Raw genomic sequence first — 22169 nt, forward strand, 5'->3', positions numbered from 1 at the left:
GATCGCAGTACGCAGTTGAAAAGAAAAGTCAATTCAAATGGAGCTCACTGTAGGAAATTTCTTGACCATTTCTTGGGCAGAAATTTTTACTTTTCTTGAGCGGAACAGCATACCTAGCTTTATTCTGGATGCTTTGATTTGAATTCCGGACAGCTCTTGAAAAATAAAGATAGAAAAGTTAAATCGTTAAATAAACACTATCAGCCGTTAGAAAAACGTCAAAACTAGTAGAGCATTGTAAATTTTCATGGAGTGCTATGTAAAAAGCTTAATAAAACTGTTTCCAAATTGTGAGCTTTTGAACGGCAAATTTTGAAACATTTCAATTGAAACCTTTCCCATAAAAAGTTGACTGTTTAGAATTTGAATCAGAACGGTAGTTAACATCTATACAGATAACACTAAATCAGCACTTTTACGTCACAATACTCGGTTCGTGGCGGCCATAGTAGGTCCGACTTCCACTGATGATGCGCCTCCGTATTTCACGGCTAACGTTATTGTCAGCCGTCAGCAAGGATCTAAGGTAGACGAACTCGTCGACCACCTCGAACGTATCCCCGTCTATCGTAACACTGCTACCTAGGCGAGCCCTGTCGCGCTCGGCCCCACCAGCTAGCATGTACTTTGTCTTGGCCGCATTCACCACCAGTCCAACTTTTGCTGCCTCGCGTTTCAGGCGGGTGTACAGGTCTGCCACCTTTTCAAATGTTCGGCCGACGATGTCCATATCATTCGCGAAGCAAACAAATTGACTGGATCTCGTAAAAATCGTACCCCGGCTGTTAAGCCCGGCTCTCCGCATAACACCTTCTAGCGCAATATTGAACAACAGGCACGAAAGTCCATCACCTTGTCGTAGTCCCCGGTGGGATCAAAACGATCTGGAGTGTTCGCCTGAAACCTTTACACAATTTTACACACCTTCCTTCGGCGCTCTTATCAGTCTCGTGAGCTTCCCGGGAAAGTTGTTCTCGTCCATGATTTTCCATAGCTCTACGCGGTCGATACTATCGTATGCCGCCTTGAAATCGATGAAAAGGTGATGCGTTGGGACCTGGTATTCACGACATTTTTGGAGAATTTGCCGTACAGGAAAGATGTGGTCCGTTGTCGATCGGCCGTCAACGAAGCCGGCTTGATAACTTCCCACGAATTCGTTTACTACAGGTGACAGACGACGGAAGATAATCTGGAATAATACTTTGTAGGCCGCATTTAGAATGGTGATCGCTCGAAAGTTCTCACAATCTAACTTGCCGCCTTTCTTGTAGATAGGGCATATCACCCCTTCCTTCCACTCCTCCGGTAGCTGTTCTATTTCCCAGATTGTGCCTATCAGCCGGTGCAAACAAACGGCCAGCTTTCCGAGCCCGTCTTTATGAGTTCAGTCTGATACCATCCTTACCAGCAGCTTTATTGTTCTTGAGCTTGTGAATGGCATCCTTAACCTCCCTCAAAGTGGGTGCTGGTTGGTTTCCATCGCCCGCAGTACTGACGAAGGCATTTCCTCTGTTGTCCCGTCCTTCATTTCCTGTGCTCTCACCGCCATTCAGGTGTTCGTCGAAGTGCTGCTTCAACCTTTCGATCACCTCACGCTCGTCCGTCAAGATGCTCCCATCCTTATCCCTGCACATCTCGGCTCGTGGCACGAAACCGTTGCGGGATGCGTTGAGCTTCTGACAGAACTTACGCGTTTCCTGAGACCGGCACAGCTGTTCCATCTCCTCGCACTCCGTCTCCTCCAGGCGGCGTTTTTTCGGGTCTGCTGTTGCCGTTTCCGTCTATATCGTTCCACGTTCTGTCGGATCCCTTGCTGCAGCATGACTGCATGTTCTTCACCAGTCCTCAAGAAGGGCTTCATCCAGCTAACCCTCTTCCGGTAATGTAGGCTCGAGGTGCTGCGCGTATGCAGTTGCGATATCCGGTTGCTTATAGTGGTCAGAGTCGATGTTAACGCCATGATCGGTCCTGACGTCGATAATGTCGCAGGTGTAACGGTACGTAAGGCTGTGCTGGACGTAGGTGCTACGAGTGGCCATATTCTTTTAGGTGACAAAATCAATCAGTCGTAGGCCAATTTCATTCATCACCCCTGATTATATGTTTGAGCTTTTACCCGGATTATTCCAGGTATAACACTAAAAGATCCTATAAAAATTCCCGCAAAAATTTCTTCAAGCAATTCTTTAGGATTCCATCAGATATTCTTTTGAACGATTCAATATCAATTTTAATTTCGGAAGTGTACGTAAAAAACACCGTCTATTATCGAAAGAAGGGAAAAGAGATGATGTATTCGCAAGAAAAAAAATATGTTGAATTAGAAGAATTGATAATACAGCAAAATATAAAAATGGATGACATTTAGCTATACTAAATATACGAATTTAAAACAGTATAAATATAAGGAACAGCCTATTTTTAAAAGAAGGCAAAATTTAAGATTAAACCAATAGAAGATTGGACGCCAAAAATAATCGCGGCATAATACAACGAAAAGACATAAAAAAATGCGATCAGAATCATTGGTTCCCCGAGTGCCAGGTCCCCGAATGACCGGTTTCCCCGAAAAGTGGTGCAATTTAAATAGAAGCTATAATAATCTTCAGTGGCTGGATGGTGAACGAGAAAAAACGATAAGCAATCAAAAGAAGGAGGTATTCCGTCATTCTTGGCTATACACATGTTCGCAAAAATGCTGAGGACGATAAAACTCGAAAGAACCGCCAATTAAATAAAGAATGGTGCATATTAGATGATTAGTTCGTTCACTACCCTGAAATGTATAAAGTTACGACAATTATGAGTGCCAAAAACTTTTCGGGGACGTGGGCTATTCGGGGAAACGGGATATTCAGGGAACTGGCATTCGGAGAACTTACGTTCAGGGAAACGAACCCATCGAAGTAACTGCAGTAATCGATTTCTCTTTTCGCCAATAACTTGAGCAGATCAATGTTATCGATTGCTGGACGGCATTTTAAGTCAGTTGGAAACAAAAATTATCTACAATATAGCTCCAAAGAACAGCCTATGTATAAAAGAAGGTGAAATTTATTTAAATTTTAGATCAACACTCTTTATACCTATAATTATGGTTAAATCATATATAAAAACAAAATAGAATGTTTGAAAGAAGGGTAAATTTGTGCTAAAGATATCAAAATCTTCAGTACAATAAAATATTCCAATAGGGAAACTCAAAAGAAGCATTAATATTTGAAAGAAGGGTAATTTCTGGATAAATATTAAAATACTATTGGTAATAACTTTCCAAATATGCTTTAGTTTATTCATTGTTGAACAAAATGTCATTTTGTTTCAATTGACTTCAAAACAAGCCTGATGCCATCAGAAAGATTGAATAGAAACGTAAAAACGCATATCATCTCAATAGATTCTTGGTTTCAGACTCATTATGCCAAACGACTTTATGCCAAATAACCATTATGCCAAACGACTTTATGCCAAATGACCTACCACCAAGGATTCGTTTTGGTAAACGATAAATATATAATTTGAAATGAATGCACCTAACCAGATTCGCGATATTACTCGATAAAAGCATTGAACGCCGAACAAGTGTTCGTCGCCCGCCCTACACGAGCAAGCGACAAGATCAAAAGATCAAACACTACTACTAAAATACTATTCCACCGTGCTACGCGAACGACGCGCGACATGTTTGATCCTGCCCTCATCACCCGCCCCCACAGGAGCAAGCGTCAAAGTCGAAGGAACAAACAGGACTCCGTATTATTGTTAAATATAATAAAATAAAAAATACGAAAATAGTGATAAATTTTTGAAAAAAAGGTAATGGTTGTCACACGAATGTTATGCTAAGATCGTCTCACTCCGTTCTATGGCACCGTTTACCATGCAGTTAATTTTCGTAACTCTTCAATTCAGTATCTTGTAAAACCATTGTTGGTGAAGAAATTTTATTGCTAGTAGTACACACACTCAGTTCTAAAGTGATAAAACAAGTTATTTACAATAAAAAACAATAGATATGTGAAAAATTTGACAAGTAAAAAAACGACGACCGTTATAACTAATCGTTATAAAAAAGCATGATTGCATAACCCAAAATTATTTCATATTATTTTAACTACTTTATATGAAGAACAGGTATGGTCCGTTTTTATCAACATGGTCAACTTATTTTGTATGGCGGTTGCAAGCATGTTCAATAGTTCGATTAAATTGGTATCAAATCCGGCAGTTCAGATCTAATTATATCTAATACTAAAGTGTAGGTCCAATTTTGCAAGCACGGTGGTTTAAATTGCCGAATAATAAAACAAATCACACTTTAATAATCATAGATTGTTTGTTCAGTAAAACTAATGTTGAATAGGTTCATCGAAAACAGAAGTGTACACACTCCCCAAGAAACATCCCTAAATCAAAGCTTTTTGGCAGGAAAATCTTTGTTAATGTCTATCTTCTTCTATCTTCTTTTATAAATAAAAATTGAATGGTGTTTGTATGTCATGAAATGGCTTGAGAACAGACTATCGGATGTTGAAAATTCTTCCATAGTAATGTTCGTTAAGTGTTCCGACGTGTTTTTGAATATAAATAGCACACAACGGGAACGGGAAAGCCGGAAAAGCTTGGTGTTAGTGGAACTAGGGTGATGTGCTAGTATCCATCGTATTAAGCATTGATCTGTGAGAGCTGCAATTTTCCCAGTATTGCAGTGAATGATGCTGATACGAACCGATGCCAAACAATTCTTTCTCAAAACGGCATTAGCATTGTACAATAACATTTTGATAAATCTTGATCTGTTTTTGGAAATAATGCAAAGAAAATGCATCTTATCGTATTCTCAATCCGTCGTATCGTTTTCAACTCCGTCGCAATCAGTTTCCAGATTCGTCCCACAACTTACGGCTCACTGTGATGTATTGAGTGGTTAAAACACAATATATCAACGCTATAATAAAATGTTTTACTAGAATAAATAGATCTACGGGCATCTCCCTCCATTCCTTCAACATGATGGAATATACTAATTTCCTTTAAAATTCATTGTTCGTCATCAAAATTCAGCCCAAACATATGAACACAATTCCTTTTGACCGTACAATTATGGCATTTGCCCACAGTACAGCGAAAACAACACAATCAAAGGAACCGTATTTTTACGTCGAGCGTCGCGCATACATTGATGCGCACAAGCTTTTTTTCTCAGTACGACGGATTGAACTTTGTTTACATTCTCAATTATACGCGGCGGTTGAGGAAATTTCGTAAAGTTTGGTGATTAATTGAAGTTTTACGGCGTGTGATTGGAATGAAATCCTTGAGTGAAGAAGTACGAAGGTTTTCCATAGTGCAAATAAGTGCCCGGCGAAGTAAGTCACCCACGGGGGTGGGAAGAAACTTGTGTTCGAAAGTGGTGTGACTGATGTCGATCGCTAAGCATTTCTCCCAAATCGTGTTCGTCCATGCGATTTCGGTGAAAAAGTGAAAAGTGGATAATTGAACTGAAGTTATTTATCGAAATACAGTAGTTTCATTGCATTTTTGGTGTACAGGTGGACGAATCATAAAAGCTTTCACAAAATTATATTCGGAAAATGAATCTATGTTGCAGGTAAGTTGGAATACCCGCCGTAGTGGAACATTTTAAGGTTGATACGACGAATAGTAGCTCTTACGACGAAGTAGAACGAAACCCTATCACTTTGTACGGGACATTTTATAGCGTTTTTCAACAGCCTACTTGATCGCAAGACGAAGTTTGCCGGGACTACTAGTTTTCAATAAATTAGCTGCATTAATAAGCCGATGGCAGTTTGTATAAGACTCTACATAAATCTCTTGATTTTCAAGTGGAGAAGAGGTGCGTATCTACTCAAAGATCAAGATCCCAACAAATTCGGAATGGGAACGTGCGTGACGTACACTGAGAAAAGCGTTGCAGTTGAAAATACTATATTAGAGGGTTAAATTAAATACACAACGCCACTTGATTTGTGCAGACTAAATTTGCACTTATTTCAAATATTTTGTGCATTCAATTTTACCATGGCACCATTTCGACAGTAAAAATTACTATATCATGGTTAAAAACTTGCAGCAGGTCAGAATCGAACCGAGGATCTCTCGATTGTCAAGCGCGAACGCTTACCGCTCGGCTATCGATGCGGTTGGATCGATGGGGAACAAAACGCAAATAAAAAGCGTTCTTGATAGCTCAATCGTGATTGGAATAGTAAATTTAAAAACTTGTGCATGGTTCTCATTACTTCAACGCTTGTTTCAGTGTATTAACGCAGCAAAATGCACAATGGTCGGGATCCATGTAAAGAGGCGGCCAAAACTACCAAAAACTATTTTAAGATTTTTATGTTTTTATCAATTTCAAATATACCTCATGTATTGTATTATTATGATCCTTGATTGAAATTGAACTAAAATCTAAATTTCTTTGATTTCTACGACGTCAAATTGGCTGAAGTCAAAAAATTTAAAAATGTTATTTTAAAATCAAGTACAAAACTCATATTCTAGGAATACAGTATTTCCCCAAAGTTACGCACTATCTGAAAGCTTATGGTTCAGCACTTTTATCGAGCATGAAGATGGAAAAAAAAATAATTGTTTGAAGTTTTAGTACTATTCAATATTATACTTTAGTAATTTTGATTGTTTTGAACATGAAAAACAACTCTTGTCGCCGCCATTTCGAATATTGCACATCGAAATGCATCTTACAAAATCCGTTTATTTATTTATTTTTTTTGCAGAAATTTGGTGATTTTCAAGTTAGAGTTATTTAAATAATTCAGAAGTTTACATTTATTTTGACGATATTTTTCATACAAAGTTCATCTAAAATATATTTATCCACTGTTCATACATATCAATTACGTCAAACACAAACAAAATTTATGTTTTAAGTCAAGTTTAATTGCATTTCTAATAAAAAAAATAGTCTAAAGAAAAGAGGTTAAGAAAGTTACGTAATATGTGAAAAGTCCCTTCTGAAACAATAAAAACGCAGATTACATATTTCATCGATTAAGGCGAAAATAATAGTTTTGGCAAAACTTCATTTTTTCCGACCATTGGTCAATGATCCGAATCATTATCTTAGCAGGAAAAAAGTGTTTTCTCTGTTCTCGTCGATTTTAGACGTTCGATGTCTTCAGTAACTTCTCTATTTCGTAATTGAGTTTTGCATCTTCTAGGAAAAAAGTTGGTTAGGGTGGTCCTTATATATGTTTAAATTTTGACTCAAACTTCTTTATTTGAAGAAATTTGTTGCTGTGCTTTTCTGCAAACTTTTGGAAAATGTTATTTTGAACAACTCTGTCGAAGATACTTTTGATCTAACTCTTCATTTGAGCTAAGTAAATTGATTTTGAATGTTTTAATTTAGGGTAGACCCGAAAAATCAGTTATTTTGGTTTATTTTTTTTTATTTTTAGTTTTATGTAAATGTGCTCTTTAAAAGGACTGCAGAAGAAGTAATGATACACATTTTTGCTGAACATCTTTTGCTGCAAAAACTATAAGAACGTATTTTTGGTAAATTGAGAAAAATCGCTTAAAAAACACTTAAAAATACAAAATTCGCCTGTGACTCACAATGTTAACGTCATGCTGCCTTCAGCAAAGTTGTAGAATTTAACTAGATCTACAACTTTCCCATACACCACTTTTTAGAGAAATGTTAAACAAAATGTTTGAATCAAAATTTGAACCTCAATACGGTGCACCCTTTTCCACTTTTTTCTAATAAGATACAAAACTCAATTACGAATAACGTCTCTGAAGGCATCGAACGTCTTAAATCGACGAGATCAGAGAAAACACTTTTTTCCTGCTAATTTGTCGAATCGAACCATTGTGCGCAGGTTTAGTTTCTTATATCATTTCAGCTCTATTTCACTATCTCTATCTTGACATTGTTTTGTCCAAAGTATAACGGAATCGTTGATAGTCTTTTCAAATACGCCATTGCCCAAACATTTATGACACTTGAGGTTCTTGAGCCATAGCAAAGTGCTGCAAAAAGTGCACTGTAATCTGTCAAACTTAGGTAACGATTTTAGTACTGAGCGGTTCCAAAGAAAATGACTACTTTTTTTCCATATATAATTTTTATATTTTTTGATTTGGATGAAATTTTGCACATGCTTTCTTTATGCCCAAAAATGCCTTTTTGCATCATCGGTTCGCCATTTTGACCCTAGCCTTACTTTTGAGAAGGGCTTAAGCAAAAATTCCTTAATAATTTTCAAAAAAATATAACTTAGAAACGGTTTGTCCGATCAGTTTGGTGTCTTTCGCAAAGTTTTAGGTTATTGTTGGGACTCTCTGGAAAAAAAAATACACTGTAAAAAAATATGTTGTAATTTTTTATATTTCGTAAATAAAGCTTAAAATCAATTTTCTCAAAAATTGTATATTTGATTTTTTTTATTTTTTATATGTTAAAGTAGACAAACAATGAAGTCTTTTGCACGGTGGGTCAAGATGGAGAAATCATGGATAAAAAAAGTTATGATTTTTGAAAATGGTCATAATAAACTTTTTAAATGTTTTTCAACTCGATTTTATGAAAGTACGCAAAATTTACAACAAAAAAGGTACACGGGAAAATCAGGCTTACTTTTAACCGTGTTAAAGATACAGCGATTTTAATACAAAATTAAGATATAATTTTCAATTTTCTGTCGTTTTCGAGGCTCATAAGCCTAGAAATTTGTTCATTGTCTGAAAGAGCAGATAATTTTTGACTAAAATATTTGAAAAAATATTGATTTGGTAATTTTTCATGGTATGAGGCGAAATAAAAAATGTACCCTGTAAAAATGATTTGTTTATTTTTTTAACGAAACACAACTTCAACATTCAACATAGTGATATTTTGATATGTAATTATCAAGAAAATATGGAAAAAAAACTGTTAAAAGTTAAAAAATAACGAAAATAAAGCAATCAATACGTGAAATGCATTTATATCGATTTAAGATAATGCAATATTTCCATTCAAAAACAAAAGCTTTATGAGTAGAGGAGTAACGTGCCCAGTTGTCTCACACAAATATAGGGTAGGTGTACCAATTATGGATGCAATATGTCAACAATAGTGATAAAAATCAAGTTGTAACCGCGTTTCTAAAACGCAAGCATGTTTTGTTGGTGTCAATTACTAGTTTAAAGCCTTGCGAATCTGTTGATTTAAACAGTTTTAGTACTAAATTGACTTTAAGCTTCTAAAAATGGATTTTAAAAAGCGTTGTCTTTGTACCAATTATGGCAATAGCGTTCCTAGCTTTCGACATAAAAGTGTACCAATTATGGACTATCGAATATTTGCACGAAATGAACTCAAACGCCATGAAGAGCGAATGATAATGTAACGCTAATATGTAATGAAGATATCGTCCATAAAATTTTCCAAAAATTTTGTGTTAAATAGATGATAAATCAATTTTTTGCAATGGGTTCATGGGAGAAAATTAATTTTCGAAAATGAAGTTAAAATGTAGTGTAAATGCAAATTATGATACAAAACAGCATTAATGATCTCACATTACCTTTCCAGTGCCAATTTTTAACGAATAAAGAGGGAAAATTCAAAAATCGAGTGTCGCTGAAAACCCCTCTCTACCATGAAATTAGTATCTTCCGCTTGCGAACGTTTTCGAACGTGTGATTGAAAAATCTTAGTAATTGAGTACAAAACATGAAGATAATGCCTTACCGAACCGTCCCGTCGTGGAAATCACCCGTAAAATAGCTTTACTTCTTTTATTTCACTGCTCAAAAAATGTAAACAAACCGCCTCCAGAGTATTGCCATAATTGGGCTCTCATACACTCTTTGTACCAGTTATCGACATAGTGGAAATAACACGATTTACAACTTTAAACAGTAGAATTGATTGCATACCAGCTAAATTTATTCATTTGTTCTCACTAGGCAACATACATTCATCGGTTGAAACAGTTTATCAGGATGAAAACATACATTTCGTAACGGAAGTCCCTTAGCCAACTGCTAAGAAGGTGACATATATGTGAAGCAAAATTTTCAAATGTTCATTTTTCGAAGTTTATTGCACTAATGTTCTTTTCAAGGTTTAGTTACCATCAAAAACAAATAGTTTAATCATTCCTGTGAATATAAGCCATTATAGTCTAGTGAAACAATAAGAGAAATCTCTTTTTGTTCCCACTATTGCCATAATTGGTACTATAGCCATAATTGGTACTTCTACCCTACCTGATGTTTTCCTAAAGTACAGCACGTTGGTATATTTTTGTGGTCGGACAGAAACGTACCTAATAGTTGATTCAAGTACCCATGTTGGTATAAAAAAGAGCTGAAGCAGCAAAGACACAAGCAAGTGATAATCAAGTGAAAAGTAAAAGATAGCTTAGAACAATGAAGTAGAAAATGAACACCATCAACAAAGGTTGTGTGAATGTGTTTTCAAAAAACTGTTCAAAAAGTTACCGAAATCTCACAGAAAGTAATATTGCCAAATTAGATGAACTAGGATTTGCAGATGAAAATCAGCTTAATAAACAATTTGAAATTGGCTTTTCGTGTCGTTTACAATTGGCCAAAAGAACAGCATCATCAAGCAGTGATGACTTATCAATCAAATATTCTATATTCGTTAACTTATTTATCTCAAAAATGATTAATTTTATACGCCAAGAAATGCTCGATGGAGCTGCATCACAATATAAAAATAGAAAGAACTTTTCTAGTCTTTGCCAATTTAAGAAAACTATGATATAAATGTTGACTGGCATTTTTTCGCAACATCGCATGGCAAAGGGCCCTGCGATGCATTAGGGGGAACAATAAAACGCATGGCTACATCCCATCAAAAATGCCAAGGAATTATTTGATTGGGCTCAAAAGCGAAAGGAGAAGCAACTAATACAAATTTTCTTTTCTTATGCAACTACAACAGAGTGTTAACATTTCAAGGAGCAGCTTAATGAACAATATTCGAAAGTAGTAACTATTCAGGGAACACAAAAATACCATTAATTTATTCCAGTTTCCGTAGATAAAATAGAAGTTTCAAACTGTAATGATAGTAGAAAAATTGTAAACATTATGAAAAAGTAAGAAATCTGTATCAAAATAGGACGCTCCATCATTGTATAAGAACATGAAATAAAATGCTTTCAGAAAAAAATATTCTTTATTTTATCAATTGAAATTAAAAAAACGATTTTTGAGAAAATGGATTTTTAAGCTTTACTTTCAAAATAAAAAAATACACTATTTTTTCCAGATAGTTCCAACAATAACCTAAAACATTGCGGAAGACACCAAACCGATCAGACAAATAGTTTCTGAGTTTTAATTTTTTGAAAATTGTTAAGGCTTTTTTTCAACACTAACATAATGTAAACTAGTCAACCCTGAGGCATGTGAAAAACATTTGGCTTGCTTAAAAATAAGTCTTTAATTTATATTCTAAGCATCCAAAAAATAAAAATGTTCAATTTTTTGTGTTAATATAAACGGAATAATTTGTTGAAGAAATCGGAACATGACATAAACGGAGCATATAATAATTAATAATAAATAATTCCAAATCCATGAATTTAAAGTTTGTTAAATAAAGTTTACAAACCAATGAACAGTAACAAGAGCCATGCATATTTTAAGAGAATCAACAACAGTGCAAACCTTATTTTACCATAAATATATTGTTTGCAATAATTATATGAAAATTCTGTTGTCATGTTCACAACGACTGGTGACTTGACGGTAGATTGATTCCTTTTCGTTATCATACCAAAGCATTGAATGGAAAAAAATACATAAGGATATTTTTTGTTGAATTTATCGGTGGAACCATAATTGATAATGTGTTATTGACAAAAGCTGTTTGGTCATCATAAAAACACAAATAGGAGCATAATGTTATAATTCGGCATTTGTGAATGTGAAACAGCTCGTTTTTTTGTGGTGACCAAACAACAATTGATAATATTCAACAGCTGAGGCGTGTTATGCAAACGAGTATACTTTCATATGTTACAAAAAACAATTGAAACAAACATTTTTTCGTTATGTTTCAACTGAAAAAAGATTTCAAAGCCGTAGCATTTTGACCATATCGTTTAGTTAAAAAAAAGTTTTGAAGACAGCTAAGAACGGAAAAACAAAGTATCATCTTTTAGGAACTTGATATGTCTTCTGTGGCTATTATTGCATTGCAGCTATTAGCTGAAGTCTTGCAGTAATCGAGATAAAACTTTAAAAACTATACAGTGAGTCAAAGTTCCATGACTGGTTTGACTGTGTAAGAAAGCTAAAATGCTGTTGAATTAATACTTGGGATCAGGGATTGAATCCTGAGAAAATTGAGAGAATCGCTCACGTATCGCTCTCTGTAACTATCATAACATGCTGCACATTATGAGAGACTGTTTATCGTATACTGATACAACTTTGATCAGATTGGGGGGATAGTAGTGTATGATAAAACCCCTCTAAACATGCTAAAAGCCTGGGGGACACTTTTACTATTGGAAGTTCGTGGATTGTTTATCGTGCCAGTAAAGAAAAATACCTATCCCCAACGGTAAACAAGCGAGTAAAATGGGTTTTATCATTGCTCTCTCTTTGGGGCTCTCGCTCGCTGCTTCCATTTATCAGACTTGTTACACCTTGCGATACAATGACGATCGTGGACCGCAACAGATGGGGTGTTTTTCTTTGCTTGCTTTGATCGTGCTTCATACTCAAATGAGAGCGAATTCTTGGGATGCTTGGGATGCTACCTGAACTACCAAAGACACCCGGATTTACTAAACGCACCCTTGGTATTGTTAGCAGAGACCCGAGCAGAAATGAAGCACTCATTCAAACCACTACGAAAACAGAACTTACAATCAAAACTCGACAACACTGCACTCGCAATGCAGCAATGGGCACTTATACAATACAACTTTTCTGAGGCACAGTCAAACCTCCATGAGTCGATATTGACCATCGATTCATGGATATGTCGAGCTATTGTACAGAAATGTTTTGGAAAGCTGTTAGAGGAGCCATCAAAGCAATCATGAAATTTGTCTAAGCATTGTTCCACGAGTCTACATTGATTCATGGAGCATCGACTCATGGACGTTTGACTGTAGTTTTGTATCGACTAAAATCGCAACACACTGCACCGGATCCGCGCCTAGCGGTAAAGTTAGTCGAAACCTGGGTACGGTACGGCTAGAGGTATTTCTCTCTATGCGAAACCGGTCGTGAAGAGCGCTCGTCCGTCCGCTAGGTCCCGTACTGGCGCAGTTGTTATGAATGGTTCAGTCGCACTCCTCCATCGGAACACTACAGGTGGTGGACTGTTCCATCCAAACCGGTCTCGAATCGTTCCGTCGTCGTCGTGATTCTACGCCGTGAGTGAAATATTATTGTCCGTTCGTTTGATTCCAGATTCGCTCTCCCGTGACGTAGCATTGCGTTGCGTCGCGGTGCCGCGTACGTCGCCTACTTCTCTTCGCGTTTGGCGCGTTGCATCGCCTGAGTTTAGTTGCCCGTACGCGTGGAGTTGACTCTCGAGCAATGCGATGGAGCAATGTGTGTCGAAGTAACATTCAACAATATTGTGTCAAAGCTACATTAATAAAACCGTGCCGTGTGTTTTGTAATTTGCATATTTTTTTCCCGATGAGGAGCATACAGGAGGGGAGCGGTGCCAGAGTCCCCCTTTTCCCCATCGTCCAGTGCAGTGTTTGACGATATGTGAGACAAAACGGGGAGCCCGCTTGCTATAGTTACGAGGTGGAGTAAACAAGTTGGATTTCTTTATTCAGCACTTGGCGGAAGCAACGAAGATTTGTTTTTGTGATAAATTAGGGAAAATGTGCTAAACCAATTTGCGAATTTCGGGTCTTCTTAGTGCTAGTGAATCTCCGTAAAAAGTTTGTACGCCCGACACCGAGGCAATTAGCGTGTCGCATTCCACTTATGATGAGAAGATTGTCGCGAAATGCTAATTTTACGAGTGAATGACCACTAGACTGATGCAAATTTGGGAGTTTTGGCTCTCTCATGCTTAAGTGATGACTATTGTGGTGAATATTTTCACCCAAAAGTTCGTACTCGATATTCCATATCTCGATATTGAGTTAGTGAACCATAGTAAAAGTTTGTGAATCCTAGAATCTCAGATGCACTGATATTGTGTTCCATAACTCGATACTTCCTTTACTCGATGGCCTATTATGGAGAGTCAACTCTATTCATTCGCATGTAACATGCTTTATCAACTGCTCGGCAGGAAACAATTGGTCGTATGAATAAACTGAATAAAAGCTTTTACTTTACTCAGATCCACCTGTCAGATCATTTTCTTGAGAATTTACTCAAGTTGGTATGATTAAACTGATAACTTGAGCATTTACTTTTCTAACATTAGGATTCGTATGAATACAGCGGTAAAAGCTGAGCAAATGCTCAAAAAATCCTGAGTCACCTACTGACCATGCTCAGATGCAAAAAAGCGCGAAAGTTATGTTTATAATTGTAAAAAATAATGACTCCAACGCTTTCATCATTTTCCCGATATCTCAGATAGTAGGGTGCAGAGCTACTTGGGCACTTCCATGATTCACTTTGGCACGAGGGGGTTTTCTTGCCCGAAATGTCTAAAACTTTGCAATGAGAAGCACTTCAATACGAAGCGCATTGTGACCAAATATGAGCTCAGTAGCTTTCAAAAAACTCCACTGCTGAAGTGAATCAGAAGTGCCAAGAATAGGATCCTGCTCCCTAGCTGACATGAAACCCTCTCAAAAATCCATTTTCGATGGCCATTTTCACAAGGGCACCTGGAACCTATGTCGGAAGGAACCAGTGCTTATCATATTCAGAAGTTTATAAGCATGTATGGTGTGACGGTTCAAATTTCACTATTTTTCATTCCGATTTAAAGAGCATCAAGAGGACCAACAATTAAATTTGCATTTTTTTGTTTGGCCGAATTTGGTCGGAATATTCCGAAACCGGTTCCGATAGGACATTTTCAGACCATTATGTAGATCCATCATGTGATAGTTCAAATGCCTCGATTTTCCATCCAGAACTAAATAGACACCATGCGAAATACTAAACATAAACTTCTTCTTCTTATTTCTGGCGTTACGTCCCAACCGGAACAGAGCCTTCTTCTCAGCTTAATGTTCTTATGAGCACTTTTACAGTTATTTACTTAGAGTTATTTGCCTTTGCATGTGAATATCATGTGGCAGATACGAAGATACTCTGAGCTCTCACACGCATAGTTACGCCCAGTGCTGGGAATGGTAATAGTAATAGGCTTGAATTTCGCGAAAATCACGTGGCTTTCCCAGTACAGTAGTTTAAAAACGTGAATCTCATCAAGTAACCTATGTTGGGTGCATGAATTATCTTAATCGTTAGTGTCATTGAAGGCTCTAAATGCGGGAAATGCAGCGGGAAATAGAACATTTTTCTACAGTAATTTTGGGTTGCCCTTAGCAACGGGTGTTTTGCAATTTTCAAGGCTCTCTGCCTACAGCAGCGATAGGCGTGAGTTTCACTGGCTTCGCTGACTACGATTGGCTTTGTTTGGCTACTGTAGAATGAATTTCAGATTTTTTCCCAACCCTGGTTACGCCTTTATTGCTACGGATATTTGGGCCCCCACACAAAAAAAATATATCCAAATACTCGGAACTACTTCCGTTACATCAGTCATAAATCATGTTTTTTTTTACCTTAAAAAAGGGTTTTGTAATTGACAAATTAGAATTTTTGACCGCAATCGTAATTTCGAGATTTATAAAAAAAATATTATAAAAAAAATATAATTTTCCAGAGACTCTTTCAGAGATTTCCTCCAGAAATTCCGTCTAGAATTCTTCCAGGGATTTTTTCAGGAATTCATCCAAGATAATCTTGCAGTAATCAATACAGCGATTTCTCAGGGGATTCCACTCGAAATTTCACCAGAGATGCCTTCAGGGATTCCTCCAGGGAAAACATTGGATCGCTAAGAGATTTTTTGACCTGTTCCAATCAGGCATACCTTCAGCAATTCTTGCAGGAATTCTGCATCAATTTCCTCCAGGGATTTTTGATGATCATGTAAAAATGCCCCCAGAGTTTTTTTTTTATAGATTCATATATTTTAAAATATTTACTGGGATTCATCCAGCAACTTCTCCAACAATTCTTCCAGGAACTTTTCCACGAATTATTCCAAGGATTTCTCCAGGAAATTCTACAGAGATTCCTTAAGCTACTTATCCTGATATTTCTTTATGAATCTCTCTAGAATTCTTCCAGAGATTCCTCCATAGATTAATTCAGAAAAATCTTTACAGAAATTCTTGCAGAGATATCTCTAAGGCTTTCTTCAGGAACTAGGACAATCTCTTTAAAGATTTCTTAAGATTTTTCTCCAGAGATTTATCCAGCAATTCCTTAATGATTTACTCCAAGTAAACATGCAAGAATATCCTTCAGGAATGACTACGGAAATTTCTTCAGAAATTCCTCTAGGGATCGCTCTTGGAATTCGACTAGGAATTGCAACAGGGATTCTACAAGAAATTACTTCACGAATTTCTCTATGGGTTCTCCCAAGATTTGTTTTAGAAATTTCTCCAGGGATTCCCTCATTATTCAAATTACCCTAAAGTGGTAGCCAGAATTGGTAGAATTAGATTCGGATTTGTTTTCAATAAATACTGTTATTTGTTCTTATTTGAGTATTCATCGATGAATGCTGATTGATTATTTTTGAGAGTGTCTGAGTAATGCCAGCGTTAACCTTATATTTACTTTATTCAGTTCAGAGTTTATGACTGACAACCGACCGGGACGAACGCAATGATGCCTGTCGTGTGATACCAGAGAGTCAATTTTGTGAACATTGTTGTGGCGAATGGATGTGCCGGTTTCAATCCGGTGTATTTATTATCAATTATTCGGCCGATGGTGGAATCGGCCGAAAGTAAATTGATAGAATTCTTGGATACTACAGTAAGTTTAGGCTTTAATACCACACCTAAGAATTTCTCCAGGGATTGCATATCAAAAATTTCTTCATAGATTTTTCTAGGAAAATCTCTTCATGGATTCTTTTAGGGATTTCTACAGGAATTTAATCAGAAAAATCTCTTAAAGTATTTCTTTAAGGATTTCCCCTGCAAAATCTCTACAATGATTCTTTCATATATTTCTTCAGCAAATTATCTAGGTTATTCTATACACGGAGAAAACGGAAAACCCGTATTTGAGTATTTTTAATTTACTTTTGAGTTAGTTTAATCTCCCTTTTTCATTCGCTCTTTCTATTGTTGTCAGAGAACGAAGAGCAAAACAACCCACAAAATATATACATGGGTTCCTCTAAAATTGTACCAGAGATTTCCTCAGAAATTCATTCAAAGAATTCCTCGGCTATCCCTCCAGAGCGTCATGCAAGAATTTCTTCAGGTATTTAACCAAGGCTTCTCCCCGGAATTCCTCTAGGGATTCCTCAATGAAATCCAAAAGAAATCCCTCCATATTTTTTTTCAAAAGGTTGCTCCTGGAAACCCGGATAAATTTTTGGAGTCTTATAACACATCTCTGGAGATATTTTGGAGGACACAGAAGGAGAACCAGAACAAAAATCCTTGGAGTAACTCTATAGCGATTTTCCTCGTAATATCCCTGGGAGAATCCCTGGAGGAAACTCTTCTTAAACTTCCTTAAGTTAAATGATAACACCGATAACTTGGTTTGGATACTGATACTGTATTGAAGTTTATTCATCCGAAGTCGTTAAAAGGTAACATAATATATTAGCGATATATACAGAAATGATATGATATTATTATATAATTCAATCTGGCCACACTGCTAGCCGCATTGGCAAAGCTCAAATTCAAATCATTAGATTAGGCCTTTACAAATGTTCTACGAGAGCTTTTTACCACAGTTGATATCTGTGGGAACGGGTGAAAAGAGAATTGATAAACAACCGTGATAACCTCACGAGAGTTGTTATTGTTTACTATTGGATCTTCAACACTTCCCCTCAATTCGAACGTTCAACCGTTCAAACAAATATCTATGTTGACTTTTTGGCAATCCTTTAGTGAATGCATCTGCAGGTTGCTCCTTGGATGCCAGGAACTTCAGCTTCAGTTCGCGCTTCTTGATTAAATCACGGATGAACATATACTTGATGTCCAAGTGCTTCATCCTTTGGTGGCTCCTAGGTTCCTCCGCATATCTGATGCAAGGAATGTTGTCCTCCATAATAATCAATGGGATGCTATCCACATCTAATTCCTTTAAAAGGTTTGTTAACCACAAACCCTCTTTTACAGCACATGATAATGCTATCAATTCGGCTTCAGAAGACGACAAACTTACCGTTTGTTGCTTCTTTGTTGCCCATGCAACCAAATTTCCATAAACCTGGAAAGCGTATCCAGATATAGATTTGCGATTATCTTCATCATTTGCAAAATCCGCATCGGCATATCCAATCAACACATTGGCGTTGTTTTGATGCTGATATACTATACATGTATCCATTGTCCCACGTAGGTAACGTAGTATGCGTTTTAAACCGCTCCAATGGGCATCAGATGGACGGCTCTGATATTTACTCAATGCGCTTACCGCAGCACAAATATCGGGCCGTGTAGTGATTGCTAGGTATTGCAAGCAACCCAATAGTTCTTTGTATGGGTGTTGTGTTTCGTTTCCTTCATTCTTCGTCCACTTGTTGTTTGCTTCTAGTGGTGTCCCCACAGGTTTGCAATCAAACATTTCAAATCGTCTCAAAATCCGTGCAGTGTAGCCAGATTGAGCGATTTTTAACGTTTGGGTTTTCATATCTCTGGTTATGTCCATTCCGAGGAAATGTTTGACTTCTGATAAATCCTTCATATGGAATAACTTTCCAAGTTCGGATTTTATCCAGTCAATTTCATCGAGATTTGCTCCTACAATCAGTAGGTCATCTACGTACAAAATCAAAATTAATCCCTTTTGCTTGTTTTTGTACACACAGGAGTCGCATTTCAGCTGGGTAAATCCGAGATTTGTAATCGCCTTGTCAAAACGTTTGTTCCAACTTCTGCTAGCCTGCTTTAAGCCATACAGACTTTTCTGCAGAAGAACAGTTTGACCTTTTCCAACTTCGTCCTTCGGTAGTTGCATGTAGATAACCTCATCTAACTTTCCGTTAAGAAATGCCGTCTTAACATCCATTTGATGGATTAACAACTTCATCTCATTAGCCATGGATAAAATTGTTCTAACGCTCTCCATTCTCGCAACAGGAGAAAAGGTTTCGCTATAGTCGAATCCAGGACACTGTGAACAGCCCTTGGCCACTAACCGTGCCTTATAGCGTCCATCTTTGATATGATATTATTATATAATTCAATCTGGCCACACTGCTAGCCGCATTGGCAAAGCTCAAATTCAAATCATTAGATTAGGCCTTTACAAATGTTCTACGAGAGCTTTTTACCACAGTTGATATCTGTGGGAACGGGTGAAAAGAAAATTGATAAACAACCGTGATAACCTCACGAGAGTTGTTATTGTTTACTATTCGCGATGACGGAAGCAATTACCACAGTTGACCCTATGCGTGAAGCTCCGATTTCTTTACATGGCAAAGCATAGGGAGTCAATTTTCAAATGCTTTCAAAAAATTCAAAACATAATTTATTTAAATTCTGTCAAGTGTACGGGGTTAGATTTATGAGAAGCTATAGAATCCGCAGAATATTGAGGGAAAAATATAAAAATCAAAATAATGTGTCTATAATGTAGCCCATCAAAAGTTTATCAACATGTACTGAAAAGATTTCAAATAGCTATTGTGGTTAATTTTATATAACCATTTGAAATTTCACTTCCTATACCTTGCCGGGTAAAATTTTCGACGCTTCACGCACAGAGTAAACTTTTTCCAGATGGCAGCACCGTACCTCCGTCAGAGCGAATTGGATCTTCAACAACTCTTAGGGAAGCCCTTGAGAAATTTGTGAAGGAATTTCTGTACCTATAGAAACTCAGCAGTAGGGATTTCTGGTGGAATTACCGATGAATTGCAATCCTTATTTTTCTAAAAAAAAAATCGCTGATGAAAGTGTCTGTAGATGCCTTTAATTATTTCTTCCTTGATTACTCCTGTTAGAATTATAAAAACCATCAATCTTCCTGATTTTTTTTTTTTGAAAATTCCGACTACAAAGCAATCGCATATAATTACATACTTCACGAATTTCACAAAAAATCCAGATAGTAATACACTTTTCAATCCTACAAAATTCTATCAGAATATCCTTACTTACAAATTGCACATAAATTGTATCCAGAATCTTGACAAAAAAAAACATAAAAATATATAAATGAGCTTCCTTCAAAGAAAACTAAAAAATCTCCAAGAAATTTTGAGAAATACTTATGAAATTTACTTTAACTCGAATTGATTGAACCAAAGTTTGTTATCACAATAAACATTTCACATGATTTTTGATAAATTGGTATCGTAGTTCGATGAAGTAGAGCAATATTACTGGATATTGTCATGACGAAGAGGCTTTCGGTGAAACTTGTAGTTGTTTTTCAAATATTTTAAATGGAAATTTGAAGATAGATCGTCTGTAGAAATTACTATGCTATTTGTCGAGCTAACAAACTGTTATCAATTCTAGAGCGATCAGGTCTCCATGATGTATTAACGAATTCTTTGAACTCCAGACAACGAACTCTTTTAGGGCATTCAGAAGAAAAGAGAACATTCAATCGATGGCATTCTGCTACTTCTACTTTGAATGAGATGAAATCTAATGTATCTATTTTTCTCCAAGCGGGTTTCAAACATGTTATGCTTATTATATCTCGAATTCCTACAGAATCAGCAATCATTTGCACTACTTCCTCGTCAGTTACATCAATAGAAATATTAGTAGTAGAACGCTAGTGGCGTTGTTGTCACAAAACTGATTTTAATCATTATGACCTTAAATTATGGGTTTTCATTGTTTGTTCAATACCGTGTCGTTGTTTTGGTTTTGAAAATTAATCTGACACTTTTAGGCCCGGTACTCACGCTGTCAGTTCGTGGCAAACTAGATGTTGGTAACACGAACAGCAGCGACATTAGCATTCTTAGGTTAATGCTTCTACTGTTACATCGTTCGCAATGTTTGGTAAATGCAGCTTGACAGTTTTCACGTTTCGATCCGCAGATATCGTTGAAGAATAAGCTATTTGTGTTGACGACAGTAGTGTATTTCCGCCCCTCCTCGCGATGAACCATCTTCCTTGTGAATTTTCTTATTTTTTTGCAATGAAATTCAAATAAATTTGCTTTCCAAAACTGCAGAATAATCTAAAATACGTTCAATAAACAAGACTTAATTGGAAAGTTTCTGGAGAAAAGTTGTAGACTTCTGCATAATTTGGGTCGAGTACAACTATTTTTACCGTTGGTAGTTTTTGTTTATTGCAATTTTAGGGAAAACTTTCCGTTTTACGGGTCAACGAAAAGCTACCACAGCTGTCACATCACTGATTTGCACTGGTAAATCATCAGTAGGCTTCAATGATACCTTGGATACCGTCGTGATGATTGTTGTTTGTTGCTATTTTTCATAGCGTTTTTTCTTTCAAGCATACTATGATTGAATTGTTTGCTTCAATGATGGAATGATTTCGAAGGCTGCGGTAGAACTTTGACAGCTGCGGTAGAACTCTGCGGCTACCGCAAACTGGAAAAATTTTCCTAACAACCGTAATATAGTATTGAAGTATTGTTGAAGTTGCGACTTCTCTAATGGTGGTAAGCTCCATCGAAGTTAATATGCCAATCGCGTATTATCCTCGATTTTACCATAGTACCATAATACCGCGATTGGCGTATTAACTTCGATGGAGCTTACCACTATAAGAATCTCTGACCACAGATTCAAGAAGGTCCAAGAGTCTGGATAATTTGGCATAAGAACATTTGGCATAATGCCATTTAGTATAAAGGACATCAGTGTTGATAGACTCACACTCAAATCGCAATCAATGAGCTCTTCCGCGAGAGCAAACTCACTAGAGATCTGCTTCGAAGATCTCATGCTTGAGTTTTTCGTGAAAAATCACTCAATCGC

General features: G+C 36.7%; 1 protein-coding gene across 6 annotated transcripts in view; it reads left to right on the forward strand.

The window, feature by feature from the left end:
• The first annotated feature begins 13298 nt into the window (after positions 1–13298).
• The window catches only part of LOC5564571, a 61599-nt gene continuing 52728 nt past the window's right edge, over positions 13299–22169 (forward strand). For 2 of the 6 annotated variants that reach the window (XM_021839272.1, XM_021839273.1), the window contains exon 1: positions 13299–13803. The gene's annotated coding sequence lies outside the window, so the exon portion shown is untranslated. Of the gene's footprint in view, positions 13944–22169 lie in introns of all 6 variants that reach the window. The other 4 variants (XM_021839274.1, XM_021839275.1, XM_021839271.1 and 1 more) reach the window with 4 other exon arrangements.

The sequence above is a fragment of the Aedes aegypti genome, chromosome 1, assembly GCF_002204515.2.
Source record: "Aedes aegypti strain LVP_AGWG chromosome 1, AaegL5.0 Primary Assembly, whole genome shotgun sequence".
Lineage (NCBI taxonomy): Eukaryota > Metazoa > Arthropoda > Insecta > Diptera > Culicidae > Aedes > Aedes aegypti.